Source organism: Solanum stenotomum, chromosome 9 (genome assembly GCF_019186545.1).
Source record: "Solanum stenotomum isolate F172 chromosome 9, ASM1918654v1, whole genome shotgun sequence".
NCBI lineage: Eukaryota > Viridiplantae > Streptophyta > Magnoliopsida > Solanales > Solanaceae > Solanum > Solanum stenotomum.
The window spans coordinates 48,161,831-48,169,079 of NC_064290.1; positions in this window are offsets into that span (position 1 = coordinate 48,161,831).

Sequence of the window (7,249 nt, forward strand, 5' to 3'; positions counted from 1 at the left end):
TTTTAATTAAAATTGTCGACAAAATTGTACTGATAAAACATGAATCTGTCGATCTTGTTGAGGCATTCCGAAATTTGGGAAAGTGAGGTTAGGTAATGAACGATACAAAAGTGATAGAATTATTGTTGGTCAAACTATTGATTTTGTGAATCTCAAATCAACCATTGCAGCTGAATTAGAGATCGATGAGTTGATGAAAAATTTGGAGATCCGATACATCGTTGAGGTGAAGAAACAAGAGCCTGAATTTTCAATATATCTGCTATGCATTAATACAACAGACAAAAAGGCTGAAGAGATGCATAGCTTTCATGGATCATCCATCCTTTTATAATGTTGTGTAATCATTTTTTGAATTGTGTTTTCGAGATGGATAGCTTTCTCAATACATTACTATTTATGTATCTTGTTCAAATTGATAAGTGTTTTATTTCTACTAGATACATTAAATAAGTAAATGTTGCCCATAAGATGTTAGGTTTGAAATTGATACATTACTGTGTGGTAATTGCAATGTATCAAATACATTTAGTATAAATTTGAATTTACGTATCATGCCTAAAAATTTAGTGCATGATACATTACTATTTATGTATCTTATTTTGTTTGAGAAATACTGTATTTTATAATAAAATAATACATTATACATGTAATGGTTCCAAATAACATCTTTTGTGTGTGATACATAATACAATGGTGATCAATTGATATGTATATGATACACATATTAAAGTCTAATTGTTGAATTTGATATATGTTATGTATCATGTACATATCAATTAATTTGATACATAGTGCTTTAGCTATAAAACATCAAGGTTTATGTATCATGTGTATTTATTGGGTAATGTGCCTTCTAGTTGAATAAGTTTGGGTGTATGTATCTAGTAGTAAAAGATTGTCACTGATATGTATAATATACCTATTGTTGGATCTGATACGCAGTACTCAAGTTATAGAACATTATGATTTATGTATCAAGATTGAAGATACATTATATAACTTGATACATGTAAATGATACATTAGGTAGTGTTTATGTATCAAGTGCATTTATATTGAACATGATAAACACTAATCAACAACATTAGAGTTTTGTATCAATACCTTAAATATGAACATGATACATTGCCTAAAACAAAGGTTATTGTAGCAGTGATGTGTCGAATCAGTGATAACACTAACAAAGACTAATTTAAGAATCAACATAAACGAGATACATTGAAAATATGTACTCCCTCCGTCCCTATTTACTTGTCCATATTTCCTTTTTTAGTTGTCCCTATTTAGTTGTCCATTTTGACAAATCAAGAAAGGACAACAAATTTTTTCCTATTATACCCTTATTTACACTTCTTGAAAATTGTAAAAGTGTATGTTGTTTCCCTCCAATTTATTTCACTTGAATTCAAATAAGTGGTTGTAATTTTGAAGTGAAAAGTTGTCATAAGGGTAAAATTGTAACTTCACTGTGCTAATCATTGCTGCCTTAATCTGTGTGCCATTTCTAAAGTGGACAACTAAAAAGGGATGGAGGGAGTATCTTTGATAGTGATGACCGTTTAATGGCAGATCCAACTTTTTTCCTTCTTTTCTGGGCTTTATTTTAACAATGATCCTTCGCTCTATATCAATTCATGTAGCTTTTCTTCACTTTCAATAATGGCGTCACCCATGGATCTCGACCCAAAGGCCTTACTGAAGCCACCAACAACTCAACATTTTTCTCTGTTTTTGGGTGTTTTTTCCTCAATCGATTTTGAAGTCGAAAAGGAGCATCATCCATATATATCAGAACTTTGTAGATGAAAAAAAAGTGATGAACTGTAAGTTGGAGAAGAATAAAAACTACCTATTGAGGAAGTTGAATCGACTGACACGAGAGAACAAATCTGAAGTTCAAAAAATGTAATGGAGAAAGTAAAGATTGAGGGAGTGAAAATAGGAAGAGATTGAGGGTGTATTTGGTATGAAGGAAAATGTTTTCTTGGAAAACAAGTGGATTTCTAACTTATTCTCATGTGTGGTTGGTGAATAGAAAATATTTTTTTAATGTTTGGTTGGTGAATGAAAAAGATTTTTAAGAAAATATCTTTTATTTTTGGCTTGAGACTAAAAAATACTCTTTAAGAAAATAATTTCTGATCTGAAAATCAACCCCGATAATTGATCTAGGACCCGACCCCGACACCCAAGCTAGGACAAGACCTTAATGACCGTTCCAAAAATCCAACCCTGAGATTTGACCCAGGACCTGACTCAGACTTTCAACCTAAGAATTTAAAAAAAAAAAATAAGGGNGGAGAGGTGGGAGTGTAGGGGTTGGGTGAAGTAAAAGAAATCTTAAAATTTGAAACATTTTTCAAAAATAATTTTCCAATTTTTTATTATTTTGTTTAGGGTGGGGGGGTGGTTTGGTGGTAATGATAAAAATATATTTGAAATTTTAAAAAAAAGAAAATTTAATTTATTTTTTTTTGGAATGGGGAGGGTTGGGTACGGGGTATGTAGGGTAAGAAAAAAAAAATAAAGGATGAAGTAGAGTTTTGAAAATGCTTTCCTTAATTTTGGAAGGGAAGTCATTTTCCTTAATTTTGAGGAAAATGAGTTGATTTGGAAAACATTTTCCAAACATTTAAGCTAACCAAACATGAGAAAATTGGCATACCAAACACATCCTTGGGTAGTGAAAATAGGAAGATAAACGTCTATTTGAGTGTTGAGAAGTTATGTATCCGGAACACTGGGGTTTTGAAGGAAAAAGAGGGATTTTTGTAATATTTTGAAATGTTAGGGAATAATAGAATTATGGTAAATAAAGATGTCTAGATAGATAATTTTTCCGTTTGTTGATTACTTAATTAGTCTTCTTCTATAGAATTTGTTAAAGAATATAGAAGAATTTGATATATCTATTTATGCTATTATTGAAGAATATTAAATTTTATTTATGAAAATACATGAATAATGTAGAACATTTTATCAAATTGATCTAATGTGGGAGTTCTAATATAAATGTCAAAACTTTTTTATGTTAAATTTTCTTTATATATCATATTCACATTGATATATTTAATTCATATTCTTATCAGACAAAGTAAGTCTACATTTCATCCATTCCGCTTCAATGCAGTAATCTGCCCTTCCTTCATAGTTTGTTTCTCATATGGTTCAAGGAAGTGAAGGAAAGCAAAGCTGGCACTCGTCAAAACCACTCGATGACTTGCCGAGTGGACCTTAGCTCGCCTAAAGTTTCAGCATGTCAGCCCATGGACAATACCAACTTGGGAAGCAAAGGAGTAGTTCGGCGACACGCCGAAGGGATTGGCGATGCCGACCCAACTCGCCGAAAGTCATAGAAACATTGGGTGAAAAAGCCACGCCAAAAAGGTGAGAAGAGGAGCACTTGGCACATCGCCGATCAGGTCGGCGAGCCTAACTTACTTCGCCGAGTGGACTCCGTGCTGAAATTCTGAAAGCGTATAAATGCAATTTTCAAAAGAAAAGAAGGAGTTCCTAATAGTTCTAAAACAACATTCCCCATTGTTCATTACTGAACTCCGTGCTGAAATTCTGAAAGCGTATAAATGCAATTTTCAAAAGAAGAGAAGGAGTTCCTAATAGTTCTAAAACAACATTCCCCATTGTTCATTGCTGTATTTTTTGATCTTCTACTTTATAGAACATTGTTTTTTCACACAGGATTTTAGAGATTGAGAGATTTTTAGTTTTAATTTGAGCATTTTAAAACTCGTGGATCGTTGTCATTTGGCTAAAACCCTCATTCTTGGGAATGTGATTATGTAGTTGATTGCGTTAATTAGCTAATGGGTGTTGTTAGTTACTCATTTTATTGTTGAGTATGTGATTATGTAGTTGATTGTGTTAATTAGTTAATGGGTGTTGTTAGTTACTCATTTTATTGTTGAGTTGAAGTGGATTCAATTAATTGTTCATTAGCTAATGGGTGTTGTTAGTTACTCATTTTATTGTTGAGTTGAAGTGGGTTCAATTAATTGTTCATGTTTTAATTTAGGAATTGTAGTTGTAAATCCATTTCTAGCTTAGAACTCGATACTTGCTTGGGAATGAAGTGCCAGAGTCGAATAATTAGTTTTTTTTTTTTTACCCTCCCTAGGAGCTCCCACCCCTTTTTGCTCCCTTGGTGACTCGAGCTCGCAACCTTCGGGTTGGAAATGAGGAGTGCTTACCATCCGAGCAACTCCCTTGGTGAGTCGAATTATTAGTTGATGACTGTTTTGATTGCATTATTTCGAATTTAGCTTGAGAAAGTGGGTTTGTTTGCAATCTTGTAAATCTAGCTTGAAAGAGTGGATTGATTAAGATAATGGGTTGTTCGATTGTGTTTCGCTTGTTGAGGTTCGAAAGAACTCACTTGAATCGCAATAGTTGATTGAGAAATGATTATTGCACTCAAAACATAGCCTACCCACTGATATTCAACAACTTTGAGAAATTTCAACTTATCACACTCCCAAGAAATCTTCTCTACTTGCTTACTTTCGTTTTTATTAGTCGTAAATTGGTTACCCAAATTCCCCCATTCAAACTTTGTGATTTACCTTAGTTTTACGAAACTTCTACTTCTACAAACGATTAGAACACAATTTGTTTTTTTGATCGGTTTTTTATTGTATCACTCTCTGTGGGATCGACCCAACTCTTAGTTGGATTTATACTTGTTAGCGACCACCTACACTTAGAATTAGATGAAGTGTAGTTGAGCATTATCATGGAACTATTTTGTTAAGCGTCTGCCTATATATAGGCTTTAAGTTATGAATGAAAGTAAGTAGTTTTCCGGCAATTGTTTTCCTCTTTTAAGTACTTATTTTTCACTTTTTAAGAGCATAATAGTGGTAACAAAGCCACGTTATCGTGAGAGAGATAACAAGTGAGGCAGCCACATATTTCTTCTTCATATTACCTAATGGCTAATGAAAGTTTTGTACAAGCAGCTATTCCACGCTTTGTTGGCCACTATCATCATTGGAGCATGTTAATGGAAAATTTCATGTGATCTAAGGAGTATTGGCAAGTAATAGAATCTGAAATTCACCAGCCAACGGGCACAACTGCGACAGATGCTCAAAAAGAGGAACTAGAAGCTTGAAAGCATAAAGACCTGAAAGCGAAGAACTATCTCTTTCAGGCAATTGATCGTTCCATCTTGGAAACTATTCTTTGCAAAGAAACTTCTAAGGATATTTGGGATTCCATGAAGAAGAAGTATCAAGGTTCTACCAGAGTTAAGCGTGCACAACTTCAAGCTTTGAGAAAGGATTTTGAAACAGTAGAGATGAAGGAAGGAGAATCTGTCACCATATTGTGCTAGAACAATGGAAATAACCAACAAGATACGTTTCCACGGTGAGAAGATACACGATGTAGGCATTTTGGAGAAGATTTTGCGCTCACTGACATCAAAATATAATTATGTTGTCTGCTCATTTGAAGAGTCAAAAGATATAGATGAACTATCTCTTGATGAGTTGCAAAGTTCTTTACTACTTCCTGAACAAAACATGAACAAAAGTTCTGGAGTCCAGGAGCAAGCATTGAAGGCTTCTACTTATACTTGTTCCAGCAACTATAGAGGAAGAGGTAGAGGTAGAGGTCAAGGAAGAGAAAGAGGAGATTTCAAATCCAATACTGATCAATCTCAAAGCAGAGTTAGAGACCATGGCAAATCCAAGGTAGAGTGCTACAAATGTCATAAATTTGGTCAATATGCATCAGATTGTTATACTAGACTACCTAAAGACAAAGAAAATAAGAAAGAGCCAATTTTGTTGAAATAAGGAAGTATAAACTTTGTTATTGGTTGTCCATGTTGGAAAAAAATACGAGCATGACATTTGGTACGTAGACTCCGAGTGCAGTAACCATATGTGTGGAAGCAAATTTTCTTTTTCATCTATAAATGAAGATTTCCATTCTACTGTGGCATTTGGTGATTGTTCAACTGTAGAAGTGATGGGGAAAGGTGATATCAGGATTAAAACCAAGAATGGTTTTCTGGAACAATCTCTGATGTGTTATATGTCCCAGATTTGAAAACTAATTTACTTAGTGCTGGTCAGCTGCAAGAGAAGGGTTATGTAATCACTATAAAAAAGGTTATGATCCTGTGAGAGGAGATATTGCAATAGTTCAAATGAGCTCCAACAGATTATTTCCGCTAAAGATTGATAGTATTCAATCTTGTTTGATGGCTGAAGTAAATGATTCCGCATGGATGTGGCCTTTTCGTTATGGTAACTTGAGTTTTGGAGGGTTGAAGACACTCCAACAGAAAAACATGGTCACTGGTCTTCCTCAAATCGATGCTCCTTTCAGAATGTGTTGTTGGTAAACAAACTCGTTCTCAATTTCCCAAAGGAAAGTCATGGAGAGAAAATGATGCTTTGGAGCTGGTGCATTCAGATCTTTATGGCCCGATAAACCCAACGTCCGATGGAGGTAAACAATAATTAGTCACTTTTACTGATGATTTTTCAAGGAAAACTTGGGTTTATATTTTAAAAGAAAAATTTGAAGTTTTTTCAACATTTAAAAGCTTCAAAGTTAGTGTGGAAAATGAAGCAGTGAAAACCATTTAGGCTCTCCGAACTAATCGTGGTGGCGAATATTGAATTTGAAGTGTTCAATGTAGAGAATGGTATTTGAAGAGAGCTTACAACTGTGTATTCACCACAATAGAATGGTGTATCGAAAAGGAATAATAGAATCATCCTCAACAAGGTGAGAAGTTTGTTAGTGATAGGAAGCATTACAAAGACATTTTGGCCAGAGTCAGTAAATTAGAGTGTTCATATTTTAAACAAAATTCAAACTTTTTCTGTTAAAAATATGACACCGCAGGAGGCATGGAATGGGAGAAAACCAGCAGTAGATCATTTTAGAATCTTTGGATGCATTGCATATGCTCATGTCCCTGATGAAAGAAGGAAGAAACTTGATGACAAAGCTGAAAAATGTGTTTTCCTTGATGTAAGTGAGTCTTCCAAAGCATATAAGTTGTTTAATCCATTAACCAAAAATATTGGATGTTACTTTTGTCGAGAAAAACACTTGGGATTGAAATAGGCAATAACCTACCCAAATCCTCTGTGACAGTGACGTTGAACAAGAGCAATTTCAGCACCCTGTGTGCTGGAAAATTCATCAGTTTCAGCCCTTACAACTCCACCACCAGTTGTTGTAGAAAATGAAGAAGCAACTCAAAC